This window comes from Pelobates fuscus, chromosome 10 (genome assembly GCF_036172605.1).
Source record: "Pelobates fuscus isolate aPelFus1 chromosome 10, aPelFus1.pri, whole genome shotgun sequence".
Taxonomy (NCBI): Eukaryota; Metazoa; Chordata; class Amphibia; order Anura; family Pelobatidae; genus Pelobates; species Pelobates fuscus.
This window is the reverse complement of record NC_086326.1, coordinates 150,338,834-150,357,864: the sequence shown is the minus strand read 5'-3', so window position 1 is coordinate 150,357,864 and position 19,031 is coordinate 150,338,834. Positions and strand designations below refer to the sequence as shown.

Sequence of the window (19,031 nt, the reverse complement as noted above, 5' to 3'; positions counted from 1 at the left end):
CAGGCTATGGGGGTAACAGACTGTAACAGCGTGTCTCCATACAGTATCACTAATCCATGCTCTAATAGTTAATACCAGGCTATGGGGGGTAACAGAGACTGTAACAGCCTGTCTCCATACAGTATCACTAATCCATGCTCTAATAGTTAATACCAGGCTATGGGGGGTAACAGAGACTGTAACAGCCTGTCTCCATACAGTATCACTAATCCATGCTCTAATAGTTAATACCAGGCTATGGGGGTAACAGACTGTAACAGCCTGTCTCCATACAGTATCACTAATCCATGCTCTAATAGTTAATACCAGGCTATGGGGGTAACAGACTGTAACAGCCTGTCTCCATACAGTATCACTAATCCATGCTCTAATAGTTAATACCAGGCTATGGGGGGTAACAGAGACTGTAACAGCCTGTCTCCATACAGTATCACTAATCCATGCTCTAATAGTTAATACCAGGCTATGGGGGGTAACAGAGACTGTAACAGCCTGTCTCCATACAGTATCACTAATCCATGCTCTAATAGTTAATACCAGGCTATGGGGGTAACAGACTGTAACAGCCTGTCTCCATACAGTATCACTAATCCGTGCTCTAATAGTTAATACCAGGCTATGGGGGTAACAGACTGTAACAGCCTGTCTCCATACAGTATCACTAATCCATGCTCTAATAGTTAATACCAGGCTATGGGGGGTAACAGACTGTAACAGCGTGTCTCCATACAGTATCACTAATCCATGCTCTAATAGTTAATACCAGGCTATGGGGGGTAACAGACTGTAACAGCGTGTCTCCATACAGTATCACTAATCCATGCTCTAATAGTTAATACCAGGCTATGGGGGTAACAGACTGTAACAGCCTGTCTCCATACAGTATCACTAATCCATGCTCTAATAGTTAATACCAGGCTATTGGGGTAACAGAGACTGTAACAGCCTGTCTCCATACAGTATCACTAATCCATGCTCTAATAGTTAATACCAGGCTATGGGGGTAACAGACTGTAACAGCCTGTCTCCATACAGTATCACTAATCCGTGCTCTAATAGTTAATACCAGGCTATGGGGGTAACAGACTGTAACAGCCTGTCTCCATACAGTATCACTAATCCATGCTCTAATAGTTAATACCAGGCTATGGGGGTAACAGACTGTAACAGCGTGTCTCCATACAGTATCACTAATCCATGCTCTAATAGTTAATACCAGGCTATGGGGGTAACAGAGACTGTAACAGCCTGTCTCCATACAGTATCACTAATCCATGCTCTAATAGTTAATACCAGGCTATGGGGGTAACAGAGACTGTAACAGCGTGTCTCCATACAGTATCACTAATCCATGCTCTAATAGTTAATACCAGGCTATGGGGGTAACAGACTGTAACAGCATGTCTCCATACAGTATCACTAATCCGTGCTCTAATAGTTAATACCAGGCTATGGGGGTAACAGACTGTAACAGCGTGTCTCCATACAGTATCACTAATCCATGCTCTAATAGTTAATACCGGGCTATGGGGGTAACAGACTGTAACAGCGTGTCTCCATACAGTATCACTAATCCATGCTCTAATAGTTAATACCAGGCTATGGGGGTAACAGAGACTGTAACAGCCTGTCTCCATACAGTATCACTAATCCATGCTCTAATAGTTAATACCAGGCTATGGGGGTAACAGACTGTAACAGCCTGTCTCCATACAGTATCACTAATCCATGCTCTAATAGTTAATACCAGGCTATGGGGGTAACAGACTGTAACAGCATGTCTCCATACAGTATCACTAATCCATGCTCTAATAGTTAATACAAGGCTATGGGGGTAACAGAGACTGTAACAGCCTGTCTCCATACAGTATCACTAATCCATGCTCTAATAGTTAATACCAGGCTATGGGGGTAACAGAGACTGTAACAGCCTGTCTCCATACAGTATCACTAATCCGTGCTCTAATAGTTAATACCAGGCTATGGGGGTAACAGACTGTAACAGCCTGTCTCCATACAGTATCACTAATCCATGCTCTAATAGTTAATACCAGGCTATGGGGGTAACAGACTGTAACAGCCTGTCTCCATACAGTATCACTAATCCATGCTCTAATAGTTAATACCGGGCTATGGGGGTAACAGACTGTAACAGCCTGTCTCCATACAGTATCACTAATCCATGCTCTAATAGTTAATACCAGGCTATGGGGGTAACAGACTGTAACAGCCTGTCTCCATACAGTATCACTAATCCATGCTCTAATAGTTAATACCAGGCTATGGGGGGTAACAGACTGTAACAGCCTGTCTCCATACAGTATCACTAATCCATGCTCTAATAGTTAATACCAGGCTATGGGGGGTAACAGAGACTGTAACAGCCTGTCTCCATACAGTATCACTAATCCATGCTCTAATAGTTAATACCAGGCTATGGGGGGTAACAGACTGTAACAGCGTGTCTCCATACAGTATCACTAATCCATGCTCTAATAGTTAATACCAGGCTATGGGGGTAACAGAGACTGTAACAGCCTGTCTCCATACAGTATCACTAATCCATGCTCTAATAGTTAATACCAGGCTATGGGGGTAACAGACTGTAACAGCCTGTCTCCATACAGTATCACTAATCCGTGCTCTAATAGTTAATACCGGGCTATGGGGGTTAGCATGTCTCCATACAGTATCACAGTGCAGTATAAATACAGTATCCCTATTAACAGTTGATATAAATTGATTAATTCAGCATTTACCTGTAACCCCATGGAGAGGGTAGAAACACAATAAATAACAGAAACAACACAGCTGCACACAATACAGAATCACAGGAAGAACAAACAGCAAAGTATATTAAAATATAATCCATAAACAACCTCAAACGAGGCAATAGAAGCAGAACGTAATGGAGGAGAGTAATGCTGCGACCTGTCTGCTCGATGGATCAGCAAAGAATGAGGAAGTGATGAGGTCACCATGCCTTATGGACTTCCTGCTCTCTCTTTTTTCAATGTGTTTCTTTGCTGCTGTGGAGCTGGTAAAGATCAGTCAGAACAGAGAGATCAGGCCAAACATGAAGCCTCCTGTCATGCTGTAAAATTAGCTGCACCCTCGTATTGCAAACGAACCAGCAAACTTGTATAGAATTAGTGTTAAAGGAACACTATAGGGTTATAAGGTCCCCCACTACCTCGGGGTCCCCTCCCGCTGGGCTGTGACCTGGCCACTTACCCTAATCCAGCGCCAGGTTCCCTCGGCGCTGGTGACCTCTCCTCTCTGCTGACGGCAGCTCCCAAGTGCTTTCCTATGGGGATCTGAAATGACGCTGGACTCCGTGAAAACGCCCAGAGTGAGTTCCAGCCTCAGTGTGAAAAATGTTTTCAGCTGCCGGGTTAAAACTAGGGGAACCTGGAACCCAGACCACTTCATTGAGCTGAAGTGGCCTGGGTGCCTATAGTGGTCCTTTAACCCCTTAAGGACTAAACTTCTGGAATAAAAGGGAATCATGACATGTCACGTGTCCTTAAGGGGTTAAAGACTAGTCCTGGATATACAATTCTGGGATTATAATGACAGGAACCATAGTAGCAGTGTGAATGGTAGAAGGTATATATACACAATAAGACACAGCACAATACCTCCTCACACTCAAGCATTGTGGCAGGATCATTCTAAAAAGATGGAATCCACTATGTAAGCTGAATCTCAGGAAGCATGGGGACCTCCTCTCCCATAATGTCTCCTCTCCTTCCTTCTCCATGCTGCCCCCTCTCTTTCTTCCTCCATGTTACCTCCTCTGTGGCGGTCACCCTGAGAGAGGAGTGGTATCCACCGCCAGAGACGTCCTGTTCCCCTAGTGGGTAGCACTGTAGTATTCCCAAGTCGATCTCCAAGCAGGCAATAGAGCCAGTATAACTCTACAGCTCTTATTAGAGCTAGTGGTTATAGCAGGTCTAGCTGTTCCCTACAATCACGAGACGAGGCGTGTTGAGGGTGTAGTGAACTGATTTTAATGGGACCACACTTGGCCTTTTATGACATCCCCATGCAAGGGGTACTCCCACCTGGAACGGGTAGAAGACTGTAGTAGAAAGTCACAGACCAATGACAACGTTGTTAAAACAGATGACACTCCCATACAATCCCTCCCCTCTGAATGGGAGATAAATTAGTCAAGTACTGTACTAACTCAATTATCTCCATTCGAAAAAGAACACAATTTTACAGGCAATCCAAAACTACCGCAAAAAACGCACAAACAGTATATCGCCTGATAGCCCTGATCTGGGTGAGCAACATATCCCAAAATCACCCAGATCGGTTCATGGGTTCAGGATTTTCATGGAAGTCTTATTTCTGACCGACCGCACACGAGGCTCTTGCCCAAAATAGTTCCATAGATTCAGGATGTGAGGTTGTTCTCTTTCGGGAGCTTCAAACACAACAAAATACCGAAAGTAGGAGTTTGTGGGAAAACTAGTCGTGTGCCCCTCGTTCGGTAGCTTGGTTTCACTGACCGTCGTTCCAGAGACTATCCGAAACAAACGTACTTGTGGCTGGAAGTCCCAGCGGTGTTCGTGCCATCGAGCGGCCGATTTTAGCTGTAGGCATTCGCGGAGTTAAGATGGCCGCCACCTCATCTTCTACCATACGAACGCCGGCCACCTAGCCAACCCCTTAGAATGTTATTGATTTTGTGGTTTTCGCAAGTGTGAAAAAGGTCAGCCAGGTTGATGAAGGGCACACGACTGCACTGGGTGGTCGATCCATTCAGTGAATTGCTCGGTTCACAAATAAAGTTCTCGATTTTGTTCGGTGGAGTTCAGATCAATTAAAAAAACAGTGATTCAGGTACAGGGAATCACCCTCTCTCTCTCCATGTTACATATATATAAATATATAAATATAAATATATAATGTATTGATTTAATCAGCTGATTAGTGACCGCATTCCATTACTGATACTGTATCCTCCCTGCTGCTCACTGATTAATGATCTCTCTCTCCATGTTACTCTCTCCCTCTCCCCTCTCCATTTTACTCTCTCTCCCCTCTCCATGTTACTCTCTCTCTCTCTCCATGTTACTCTCTCTCTCTCCCCCTCTCCATGTTACTCTCTCTCTCTCTCCATGTTACTCTCTCTCTCTCTCCATGTTACTCTCTCTCTCTCCCCCTCTCCATGTTACTCTCTCTCTCTCTCCATGTTACTCTCTCTCTCTCCATGTTATATATATGATGTATTGATTTGGTTATTGGTTTAATCAGCTGATTAGTGACAGCATTCCATTACTGATACTGTATCCTCTGCTCACTGATTAATGATCTCTCCCTCCATGTTACTCTCTCCATGTTACTCTCTCTCCCCTCTCCATGTTACTCTCTCTCTCTCTCCATGTTACTCTCTCTCTCTCTCCATGTTACTCTCTCTCTCTCCATGTTACTCTCTCTCTCTCCCCCTCTCCATGATACTCTCTCCCCCTCTCCATGTTACTCTCTCTCTCTCTCCATGTTACTCTCTCTCTCCATGTTACTCTCTCTCTCTCCATGTTACTCTCTCTCTCTCTCTCTCCATGTTACTCTCTCTCTCTCCATGTTACCCTCTCTCTATGTGTTACTCTCTCTCTCTCCATGTTACTCTCTCTCTCTCCATGTTACTCTCTCTCTCTCAGTGTTACTCTCTCTCTCTCTCCGTGTTACTCTCTCTCTCTCTCCATGTTACTCTCTCTCTCTCATGTTACTCTCTCTCTCCCATGTTACTCTCTCTCTCCATGTTACTCTCTCTCTCTCTCCATGTTACTCTCTCTCTCTCCATGTTACTCTCTCTCTCTCTCCATGTTACTCTCTCTCTCTCCATGTTACTCTCTCTCTCTCCATGTTACTCTCTCTATCTCTCCATGTTACTCTCTCTCTCTCTCCATGTTACTCACTCTCTCTCCATGTTACTCACTCTCTCTCCATGTTACTCACTCTCTCTCCATGTTACTCTCTCTCTCTCTCCATGTTACTCTCTCTCTCTCTCCATGTTACTCTCTCTCTCTCTCCATGTTACTCTCTCTCTCCATGTTACTCTCTCTCTCTCTCCATGTTACTCTCTCTCTCCATGTTACTCTCTCTATCTCATGTTACTCTCTCTATCTCCATGTTACTCTCTCTATCTCCATGTTACTCTCTCTCTCTCCATGATACTCTCTCTCTCCATGTTACTCTCTCTCTCTCCATGTTACTCTCTCTCTCTCTCCATGTTATATATATGATGTATTGATTTGGTTATTGGTTTAATCAGCTGATTAGTGACAGCATTCCATTACTGATACTGTATCCTTCCTGCTGCTCACTGATTAATGATCTCTCTCTCCATGTTACTCTCTCTCTCTCCATGTTACTCTCTCTCTCTCCATGTTTCTCTCTCTCCATGTTACTCTCTCTCTCACCATGTTACTCTCTCTCTCACCATGTTACTCTCTCTCTCTCTCTCTCCATGTTACTCTCTCTCTCTCTCTCCATGTTACTCACTCTCTCTCCATGTTACTCTCTCTCTCTCTCCATGTTTCTCTCTCTCTCTCTCCGTGTTACTCTCTCTATCTCCATATTTCTCTCTCTCCATGTTTCTCTCTCTCTCCATGTTTCTCTCTCTCTCTCTCTCCATGTTACTCTCTCTCTCTCCATGTTACTCTCTCTCTCTCTCTCCATGTTACTCTCTCTCCATGTTATATATATGATGTATTGATTTGGTTATTGGTTTAATCAGCTGATTAGTGACAGCATTCCATTACTGATACTGTATCCTCCCTGCTGCTCACTGATTAATGATCGATCTCTCTCTCCATGTTACTCTCTCTCTCCATGTTACACTCTCTCTCTCTCTCCATGTTACACTCTCTCTCTCTCTCCATGTTACTCTCTCTCTCTCTCCATGTTACTCTCTCTCTCTCTCCATGTTACTCTCTCTCTCTCTCCATGTTACTCTCTCTCTCTCTCCATGTTACTCTCTCCCTCTCCATCTCTCTACCCATGTTACTCTCTCTCTCCCCATGTTACTCTCTCTCCCCCCCATGTTACCCACTCTCTCTCTCTCCATGTTTCTCTCTCTCTCTCCATGTTTCTCTCTCTCTCTCTCCATTTTTCTCTCTCTCTCTCTCTCCATGTTTCTCTCTCTCTCCATGTTTCTCACTCTCTCTCCATGTTACACTCTCTCTCCATGTTACACTCTCTCTCTCTCCATGTTTCTCTCTCTCTCCCCCTCTCCATGTTACTCTCTCTCTCTCCATGTTTCTCTCTCTCTCTCTCCCTCCATGTTACTCTCTCTCTCTCTCCATGTTACTCTCTCTCTCTCCATGTTACTCTCTCTCTCTCTCTCCATGTTACTCTCTCTCTCTCTCCATGTTACTCTCTCTCTCTCTCCATGTTACTCTCTCTCTCCATGTTATATATATGATGTAGTGATTTGGTTATTGGTTTAATCAGCTGATTAGTGACAGCATTCCATTACCGATACTGTATCCTCCCTGCTGCTCACTGATTAATGATCTCTCTCTCTCCATGTTACTCTCTCTCTCTCACTGTTACTCTCTCTCTCTCTCTCCCTGTTACTCTCTCTCTCTCTCCATGTTACTCTCTCTCCATGTTACTCTCTCTCTCTCCCCCCATGTTACCCACTCTCTCTCTCTCCATGTTACTCTCTCTCTCTCTCCAAGTTACTCTCTCTCTCCCCATGTTACTCTCTCTCTCCCCATGTTACACTCTCTCTCCCCATGTTACTCTCTCTCTCCATGTTACTCTCTCTCTCCATGTTACTCTCTCTCTCCATGTTACTCTCTCTCTCCATGTTACTCTCTCTCTCTCTCTCCCCATGTTACTCTCTCTCTCTCTCTCCATGTTACTCTCTCTCTCTCTCTCCATGTTACTCTCTCTCTCTCTCTCCATGTTACTCTCTCTCTCCATGTTACTCTCTCTCTCCATGTTACTCTCTCTCTCTCTCTCCATGTTACACTCTCTCTCTCTCCATGTTACTCTCTCTCTCTCCATGTTATATATATCATGTATTGATTTGGTTATTGGTTTAATCAGCTGATTAGTGACAGCATTCCATTACTGACACTGTATCCTCCCTGCTGCTCACTGATTAATGATCTCTCTCTCTCCATGTTACTCTCTCTCTCTCTCCATGTTACTCTCTCTCTCTCCCCATGTTACTCTCTCTCTCCCCCCCATGTTACCCACTCTCTCTCTCTCCATGTTACACTCTCTCTCTCTCTCTCCATGTTACACTCTCTCTCTCTCTCCATGTTACACTCTCTCTCTCTCTCCATGTTACACTCTCTCTCTCTCTCCATGTTACACTCTCTCTCTCCATGTTACACTCTCTCTCTCCATGTTACACTCTCTCTCTCTCTCCATGTTACTCTCTCTCTCTCCACATTACTCTCTCTCTCTCCACATGTTACTCTCTCTCTCTCCCCATGTTACTCTCTCTCTCTCCATGTTACTCTCTCTCTCTCTCCATGTTACTCTCTCTCTCTCTCCATGTTACTCTCTCTCTCTCTCCATGTTACTCTCTCTTTCTCCCCATGTTACTCTCTCTTTCTCCCCATGTTACTCTCTCTCTCCCCCCATGTTACTCTCTCTCTCCCCATGTTACTCTCTCCATGTTACTCTCTCTCTCTCTCTCTCCATGTTACTCTCTCTCTCCATGTTACTCTCTCTCTCTCCCCATGTTACTCTCTCTCTCTCCCCATGTTACTCTCTCTCCCCATGTTACTCTCTCTCTCCCCATGTTACTCTCTCTCTCCCCATGTTACTCTCTCTCTCCCCATGTTACTCTCTCCATGTTACTCTCTCTCTCTCTCCATGTTACTCTCTCTCTCTCTCTCCATGTTATATATATGATGTATTGATTTGGTTATTGGTTTAATCAGCTGATTAGTGACAGCATTCCATTACTGATACTGTATCCTCCCTGCTGCTCACTGATTAATGATCTCTCTCTCCATGTTACACTCTCTCTCTCTCCATGTTACTCTCTCTCTCCCCAAGTTACTCTCTCTCTCCATGTTACTCTGTCTCTCTCTCTCCCCATGTTACTCTCTCTCTCTCTCCCCATGTTACTCTCTCTCTCTCTCTCCATGTTACACTCTCTCTCTCCATGTTACTCTCTCTCTCCATGTTACTCTCTCTCTCTCCATGTTACTCTCTCTCTCTCTCCATGTTACTCTCTCTCTCTCTCCATGTTACTCTCTCTCTCCATGTTACTCTCTCTCTCCATGTTACTCTCTCTCTCTCCATGTTACTCTCTCTCTCTCCATGTTACTCTCTCTCTCTCTCTCCATGTTACTCTCTCCATGTTACTCTCTCTCTCTCCATGTTACTCTCTCTCTCTCCATGTTACTCTCTCTCTCCATGTTACTCTCTCTCTCCATGTTACTCTCTCTCTCTCTCTCCATGTCACTCTCTCTCTCTCCATGTCACTCTCTCTCTCTCTCTCTCCATGTTACTCTCTCTCTCCATGTTACTCTCTCTCTCTCTCTCTCCATGTTCTCTCTCTCTCTCTCTCCATGTTTCTCTCTCTCTCACTCTCCATGTTTCTCTCTCTCTCTCTCCATGTTACTCTCTCTCCATGTTACTCTCTCTCTCCATGTTACTCTCTCTCTCTCTCCATGTTACTCTCTCTCTCTCTCCATGTTACTCTCTCTCTCTCTCCATGTTACTCTCTCTCTCTCTCCATGTTACTCTCTCTCTCTCTCCATGTTACTCTCTCTCCATGTTACTCTCTCTCCATGTTACTCTCTCTCTCTCTCCATGTTACTCTCTCTCTCTCTCTCTCTCCATGTTATATATATGATGTATTGATTTGGTTATTGGTTTAATCAGCTGATTAGTGACAGCATTCCATTACTGATACTGTATCCTCCCTGCTGCTCACTGATTAATGATCTCTCTCTCTCTCCATGTTACTCTCTCTCTCTCTCCATGTTACACTCTCTCTCTCTCTCTCTCCCCATGTTACTCTCTCTCTCCCCATGTTACTCACTCTCTCTCTCTCTCTCCATGTTACTCTCTCTCTCTCCATGTTACTCTCTCTCTCTCCATGTTATATATACCATGTATTGATTTGATTAGCTGATCAGTGACAGCATTCCATTACTGATACTGTATCCTCCCTGCTGCTCACTGATTAATGATCTCTCTCTCTCCATGTTACTCTCTCTCTCTCCATGTTACTCTCTCTCTCTCTCCATGTTTCTCTCTCTCTCTCTCTCCATGTTACTCTCTCTCTCTCTCCATGTTTCTCTCTCTCTCTCTCCATGTTTCTCTCTCTCTCCATGTTTCTCTCTCTCTCTCTCTCTCTCCATGTTACTCTCTCTCTCTCTCCATGTTACACTCACTCTCTCTCTCTCCATGTTACTCTCTCTCTCTCCATGTTACTCTCTCTCTCTCTCCATGTTTCTCTCTCTCTCTCTCTCTCTCTCTCTCCATGTTTCTCTCTCTCTCTCTCTCCATGTTACTCTCTCTCTCTCTCCATGTTTCTCTCTCTCTCTCTCCATGTTTCTCTCTCTCTCCATGTTTCTCTCTCTCTCTCTCTCTCTCCATGTTACTCTCTCTCTCTCTCCATGTTACACTCACTCTCTCTCTCTCCATGTTACTCTCTCTCTCTCCATGTTACTCTCTCTCTCTCTCCATGTTTCTCTCTCTCTCTCTCTCTCTCTCTCTCTCCATGTTTCTCTCTCTCTCTCTCTCCATGTTTCTCTCTCTCTCTCTCTCCATGTTACTCTCTCTCTCTCTCTCCATGTTACTCTCTCCATGTTACTCTCTCTCTCCATGTTACACTCTCTCTCTCTCTCTCCATGTTTCTCTCTCTCTCTCTCTCCATGTTACTCTCTCTCTCTCCATGTTACTCTCTCTCTCTCCATGTTACTCTCTCTCTCTCCATGTTACTCTCTCTCTCTCTCCATGTTTCTCTCTCTCTCTCTCTCCATGTTACTCTCTCTCTCTCCATGTTACTCTCTCTCTCTCCATGTTACTCTCTCTCTCTCCATGTTACTCTCTCTCTCTCCATGTTACTCTCTCTCTCTCCATGTTACTCTCTCTCTCTCCATGTTACTCTCTCTCTCTCTCTCCCCCCATGTTACTCTCTCTCTCCATGTTACACTCTCTCTCTCTCTCCATGTTACACTCTCTCTCTCTCTCCATGTTACTCTCTCTCTCTCTCTCCATGTTACTCTCTCTCTCTCTCTCCATGTTACTCTCTCTCTCTCTCTCCATGTTACTCTCTCTCTCTCTCTCTCTCTCTCCATGTTACTCTCTCTCTCTCCATGTTATATATATGATGTATTGATTTGGTTATTGATTTAATCAGCTGATTAGTGACAGCATTCCATTACTGATACTGTATCCTCCCTGCTGCTCACTGATTAATGATTGGCAGCATTACCGGGTCACATGATGCTCCCGGGGGCGGGGTCACTGACCTGTAACCAGTAATAACCCCAATAAACACAATGATCCCCGAAACCCCGAGCCTCACCCTCCGCTCCCAGCGGCTCAGCACGATCTGCACGGCGCACACATATGACGTCAGTGAGGGCAATGAAACCGCCTGGGGAGGAGCTCTGACACACCGGAAATGACGTCAGTGATCTCACCGCCGCCATGATGGATGTGGGCAAAGCTCCTATTAATCCTTATTAGTAGTATGGGCAATAGGCGGCCATTAGCGCTAAGATAGCAATATGGAGAGTGTTAATAATGTGATAAGGAGGAGATAATAGGAAATAGAGAGATATTGTTTATTATAATGAGCCTGGAGTGACACACCCAGCGCCATGATGGATGTGGGCAAAGCTCCTATTAATCCTTATTAGTAGTATGGGCAATAGGCGTCCATTAGAGCTAAGATAGCAATATGGAGAGTGTTAATAATGTGATAAGGAGGAGATAATAGGAAATAGAGAGATATTGTTTATTATAATGAGCCTGGAGTGACACACCCAGCGCCATGATGGATGTGGGCAAAGCTCCTATTAATCCTTATTAGTAGTATGGGCAATAGGCGGCCATTAGCGCTAAGATAGCAATATGGTGAGTGTTAATAATGTGATAAGGAGGAGATAATAGGAAATAGAGAGATATTGTTTATTATAATGAGCCTGGAGTGACACACCCGGCACCATGATGGATGTGGGCAAAGCTCCTATTAATCCTTATTAGTAGTATGGGCAATCGGCGGCCATTAGCGCTAAGATAGCAATATGGAGAGTGTTAATAATGTGATAAGGAGGAGATAATAGGAAATAGAGAGATATTGTTTATTATAATGAGCCTGGAGTTGTACACCCAGCGCCATGATGGATGTGGGCAAAGCTCCTATTAATCCTTATTAGTAGTATGGGCAATCGGCTGCCATTAGCGCTAAGATAGCAATATGGAGAGTGTTAATAATGTGATAAGGAGGAGATAATAGGAAATAGAGAGATATTGTTTATTATAATGAGCCTGGAGTGACACACCCAGCGCCATGATGGATGTGGGCAAAGCTCCTATTAATCCTTATTAGTAGTATGGGCAATAGGCGTCCATTAGAGCTAAGATAGCAATATGGAGAGTGTTAATAATGTGATAAGGAGGAGATAATAGGAAATAGAGAGATATTGTTTATTATAATGAGCCTGGAGTGACACACCCAGCGCCATGATGGATGTGGGCAAAGCTCCTATTAATCCTTATTAGTAGTATGGGCAATAGGCGGCCATTAGCGCTAAGATAGCAATATGGTGAGTGTTAATAATGTGATAAGGAGGAGATAATAGGAAATAGAGAGATATTGTTTATTATAATGAGCCTGGAGTGACACACCCGGCACCATGATGGATGTGGGCAAAGCTCCTATTAATCCTTATTAGTAGTATGGGCAATCGGCGGCCATTAGCGCTAAGATAGCAATATGGAGAGTGTTAATAATGTGATAAGGAGGAGATAATAGGAAATAGAGAGATATTGTTTATTATAATGAGCCTGGAGTGACACACCCGGCGCCATGATGGATGTGGGCAAAGCTCCTATTAATCCTTATTAGTAGTATGGGCAATAGGCGGCCATTAGCGCTAAGATAGCAATATGGTGAGTGTTAATAATGTGATGAGGAGGAGATAATAGGAAATAGAGAGATATTGTTTATTATAATGAGCCTGGAGTGACACACCCAGCGCCATGATGGATGTGGGCAAAGCTCCTATTAATCCTTATTAGTAGTATGGGCAATAGGCAGCCATTAGCGCTAAGATAGCAATATGGAGAGTGTTAATAATGTGATAAGGAGGAGATAATAGGAAATAGAGAGATATTGTTTATTATAATGAGCCTGGAGTGACACACCCGGCGCCATGATGGATGTGGGCAAAGCTCCTATTAATCCTTATTAGTAGTATGGGCAATAGGCGGCCATTAGCTCTAAGATAGCAATATGGAGAGTGTTAATAATGTGATAAGGAGGAGATAATAGGAAATAGAGAGATATTGTTTATTATAATGAGCCTGGAGTGACACACCCAGCGCCATGATGGATGAGGGCAAAGCTCCTATTAATCCTTATTAGTAGTATGGGCAATAGGCGGCCATTAGCGCTAAGATAGCAATATGGAGAGTGTTAATAAAGTGATAAGGAGGAGATAATAGGAAATAGAGAGATATTGTTTATTATAATGAGCCTGGAGTGACACACCCGGCGCCATGATGGATGTTGGCAAAGCTCCTATTAATCCTTATTAGTAGTATGGGCAATAGGCGGCCATTAGCACTAAGATAGCAATATGGAGAGTGTTAATAATGTGATATGGAGGAGATAATAGGAAATAGAGAGATATTGTTTATTATAATGAGCCTGGAGTGACACACCCAGCGCCATGATGGATGTTGGCAAAGCTCCTATTAATCCTTATTAGTAGTATGGGCAATAGGCGGCCATTAGCGCTAAGATAGCAATATAGAGAGTGTTAATAATGTGATAAGGAGGAGATAATAGGAAATAGAGAGATATTGTTTATTATAATGAGTCTGGAGTGACACACCCGGCGCCATGATGGATATGGGCAAAGCTCCTATTAATCCTTATTTGTAGTATGGGCAATAGGCAGCCATTAGCACTAAGATAGCAATATGGAGAGTGTTAATAATGTGATAAGGAGGAGATAATAGGAAATAGAGAGATATTGTTTATTATAATGAGTCTTGAGTGACACACCCGGCGCCATGATGGATGTGGGCAAAGCTCCTATTAATCCTTATTAGTAGTATGGGCAATAGGCGGCCATTAGAGCTAAGATAGCAATATGGAGAGTGTTAATAATGTGATAAGGAGGAGATAATAGGAAATAGAGAGATATTGTTTATTATAATAAGCCTGGAGTGACACACCCGGCGCCATGATGGATGTGGGCAAAGCTCCTATTAATCCTTATTAGTAGTATGGGCAATAGGCGGCCATTAGCGCTAAGATAGCAATATGGAGAGTGTTAATAATGTGATAAGGAGGAGATAATAGGAAATAGAGAGATATTGTTTATTATAATGAGCCTGGAGTGACACACCCAGCGCCATGATGGATGTGGGTAAAGCTCCTATTAATCCTTATTAGTAGTATGGGCAATAGGCAGCCATTAGCGCTAAGATAGCAATATGGAGAGTGTTAATAATGTGATAAGGAGGAGATAATAGGAAATAGAGAGATATTGTTTATTATAATGAGCCTGGAGTGACACACCCGGCGCCATGATGGATGTGGGCAAAGTTCCTATTAATCCTTATTAGTAGTATGGGCAATAGGCGGCCATTAGCGCTAAGATAGCAATATGGAGAGTGTTAATAATGTGATAAGGAGAAGATAATAGGAAATAGAGAGATATTGTTTATTATACTGAGCCTGGAGTGACACACCCGGCGCCATGATGGATGTGGGCAAAGCTCCTATTAATCCTTATTAGTAGTATGGGCAATAGGCAGCCATTAGCGCTAAGATAGCAATATGGAGAGTGTTAATAATGTGATAAGGAGGAGATAATAGGAAATAGAGAGATATTGTTTATTATAATGAGCCTGGAGTGACACACCCAGCGCCATGATGGATGTGGGCAAAGCTCCTATTAATCCTTATTAGTAGTATGGGCAATAGGCGTCCATTAGCGCTAAGATAGCAATGTGGAGAGTGTTAATAATGTGATAAGGAGGAGATAATAGGAAATAGAGAGATATTGTTTATTATAATGAGCCTGGAGTGACACACCCATCGCCATGATGGATGTGGGCAAAGCTCCTATTAATCCTTATTAGTAGTATGGGCAATAGGCGGCCATTAGCTCTAAGATAGCAATATGGAGAGTGTTAATAAAGTGATAAGGATGAGATAATAGGAAATAGAGAGATATTGTTTATTATAATGAGCCTGGAGTGACACACCCAGCGCCATGATGGATGTGGGCACAGCTCCTATTAATCCTTATTAGTAGTATGGGCAATAGGCGGCCATTAGCTCTCAGATAGCAATATGGAGAGTGTTAATAATGTGATAAGGAGGATATAATAGGAAATAGAGAGATATTGTTTATTATAATGAGCCTGGAGTGACACACCCAGCGCCATGATGGATGTGGGCACAGCTCCTATTAATCCTTATTAGTAGTATGGGCAATAGGCGGCCATTAGCTCTCAGATAGCAATATGGAGAGTGTTAATAATGTGATAAGGAGGATATAATAGGAAATAGAGAGATATTGTTTATTATAATGAGCCTGGAGTGACACACCCGGCGCCATGATGGATGTAGGCAAAGCTCCTATTAATCCTTATTAGTAGTATGGGCAATAGGTGGCCATTAGCGCTAAGATAGCAATATGGAGAGTGTTAATAATGTGATAAGGAGGAGATAATAGGAAATAGAGAGATATTGTTTATTATAATGAGCCTGGAGTGACACACTCAGCGCCATGATGGATGTGGGCAAAGCTCCTATTAATCCTTATTAGTAGTATGGGCAATAGGCAGCCATTAGCGCTAAGATAGCAATATGGAGAGTGTTAATAATGTGATAAGGAGGAGATAATAGGAAATAGAGAGATATTGTTTATTATAATGAGCCTGGAGTGACACACCCGGCGCCATGATGGATGTGGGCAAAGCTCCTATTAATCCTTATTAGTAGTATGGGCAATAGGCGGCCATTAGCGCTAAGATAGCAATATGGAGAGTGTTAATAATGTGATAAGGAGGAGATAATAGGAAATAGAGAGATATTGTTTATTATTATGAGCCTGGAGTGACACACCCAGCACCATGATGGATGTGGGCAAAGCTCCAATTAATCCTTATTAGTAGTATGGGCAATAGGCGGCCATTAGCGCTAAGATAGCAATATGGAGAGTGTTAATAATGTGATAAGGATGAGATAATAGGAAATAGAGAGATATTGTTTATTATAATGAGCCTGGAGTGACACACCCGGCGCCATGATGGATGTGGGCAAAGCTCCTATTAATCCTTATTAGTAGTATGGGCAATAGGCGGCCATTAGCGCTAAGATAGCAATATGGAGAGTGTTAATAATGTGATAAGGAGGAGATAATAGGAAATAGAGAGATATTGTTTATTATAATGAGCCTGGAATGACACACCCGGCGCCATGATGGATGTGGGCAAAGCTCCTATTAATCCTTATTAGTAGTATGGGCAATAGGCGGCCATTAGCGCTAAGATAGCAATATGGAGAGTGTTAATAATGTGATAAGGAGGAGATAATAGGAAATAGAGAGATATTGTTTATTATAATGAGCCTGGAGTGACACACCCAGCGCCATGATGGATGTGGGCAAAGCTCCTATTAATCCTTATTAGTAGTATGGGCAATAGGCGGCCATTAGCGCTAAAATAGCAATATGGAGAGTGTTAATAATGTGATAAGGAGGAGATAATAGGAAATAGAGAGATATTGTTTATTATAATGAGCCTGGAGTGACACACCCGGCGCCATGATGGATGTGGGCAAAGCTCCTATTAATCCTTATTAGTAGTATGGGCAATAGGCAGCCATTAGCGCTAAGATAGCAATATGGAGAGTATTAATAATGTGATAAGGAGGAGATAATAGGAAATAGAGAGATATTGTTTATTATAATGAGCCTGGAGTTACACACCCGGCGCCATGATGGATGTGGGCAAAGCTCCTATTAATCTTTATTAGTAGTATGGGCAATAGGCGGCCATTAGCGCTAAGATAGCAATATGGAGAGTATTAATAATGTGATAAGGAGGAGATAATAGGAAATAGAGAGATATTGTTTATTATAATGACCCTGGAGTGACACACCCAGCGCCATGATAGATGAGGGCAAAGCTCCTATTAATCTTTATTAGTAGTATGGGCAATAGGCGGCCATTAGCGCTAAGATAGCAATATGGAGAGTGTTAATAATGTGATAAGGAGGAGATAATAGGAAATAGAGAGATATTGTTTATTATAATGAGCCTGGAGTGACACACCCGGCGCCATGATGGATGTGGGCAAAGCTCCTATTAATCCTTATTAGTAGTATGGGCAATAGGCGGCCATTAGCGCTAAGATAGCAATATGGAGAGTGTTAATAATGTGATAAGGAGGAGATAATAGGAAATAGAGAGATATTGTTTATTATAATGAGCCTGGAGTGACACACCCGGCGCCATGATGGATGTGGGCAAAGCTCCTATTAATCCTTATTAGTAGTATGGGCAATAGGCGCCCATTAGCGCTAAGATAGCAATATGGAGAGTGTTAATAATGTGATAAGGAGGAGATAATAGGAAATAGAGAGATATTGTTTATTATAATGAGCCTGGAGTGACACACCCAGCGCCATGATGGATGTGGGCAAAGCTCCTATTAATCCTTATTAGTAGTATGGGCAATAGGCGGCCATTAGCGCTAAGATAGCAATATGGAGAGTGTTAATAATGTGATAAGGAGGAGATAATAGGAAATAGAGAGATATTGTTTATTATAATGAGCCTGGAGTGACACACCCGGCGCCATGATGGATGTGGGCAAAGCTCCTATTAATCCTTATTAGTAGTATGGGCAATAGGCAGCCATTAGCTCTAAGATAGCAATATGGAGAGTATTAATAATGTGATAAGGAGGAGATAATAGGAAATAGAGAGATATTGTTTATTATAATGACCCTGGAGTGACACACCCAGCGCCATGATAGATGAGGGCAAAGCTCCTATTAATCTTTATTAGTAGTATGGGTAATAGGCGGCCATTAGCGCTAAGATAGCAATATGGAGAGTGTTAATAATCTGATAAGGAGGAGATAATAGGAAATAGAGAGATATTGTTTATTATAATGAGCCTGGAGTGACACACCTGGCGCCATGATGGATGTGTGCAAAGCTCCTATTAATCCTTATTAGTAGTATGGGCAATAGGCGGCCATTAGCGCTAAGATAGCAATATGGAGAGTGTTAATAATGTGATAAGGAGGAGATAAAAGGAAATAGAGAGATATTGTTTATTATAATGAGCTTGGAGTAACACACCCGGCACCATGATGGATGTGGGCAAAGCTCCTATTAATCATTATTAGTAGTATGGGCAATAGGCGGCCATTAACGCTAAGATAGCAATATGGAGAGTGTTAATAATGTGATAAGGAGGAGATAATAGGAAATAGAGAGATATTGTTTATTATAATGAGCCTGGAGTGACACACCCAGCGCCATGATGGATGTGGGCAAAGCTCCTATTAATCCTTATTAGTAGTATGGGCAATAGGCGGCCATTAGCGCTAAGATAGCAATATGGAGAGTGTTAATAATGTGATAAGGAGGAGATAATAGGAAATAGAGAGATATTGTTTATTATAATGAGCCTGGAGTGACACACCCGGCGCCATGATGGATGTGGGCAAAGCTCCTATTAATCCTTATTAGTAGTATGGGCAATTGGCGGCCATTAGCTCTAAGATAGCAATATGGAGAGTGTTAATAATGTGATAAGGAGGAGATAA

General features: G+C 42.9%; 1 protein-coding gene across 3 annotated transcripts in view; it reads right to left on the bottom strand.

The window, feature by feature from the left end:
• LOC134575274 (gastrula zinc finger protein XlCGF17.1-like) overlaps positions 1 to 11,569 on the bottom strand; it is a 52,411-nt gene extending 40,842 nt beyond the window's left edge. For 2 of the 3 annotated variants that reach the window (XM_063434537.1, XM_063434539.1), the window contains exon 1: positions 2,932 to 2,949. The gene's annotated coding sequence lies outside the window, so the exon portion shown is untranslated. Of the gene's footprint in view, positions 1 to 2,931; positions 2,950 to 11,524 lie in introns of those variants that run through there. The other variant, XM_063434538.1, reaches the window with a different exon arrangement.
• Positions 11,570 to 19,031: the final 7,462 nt, after the last annotated feature.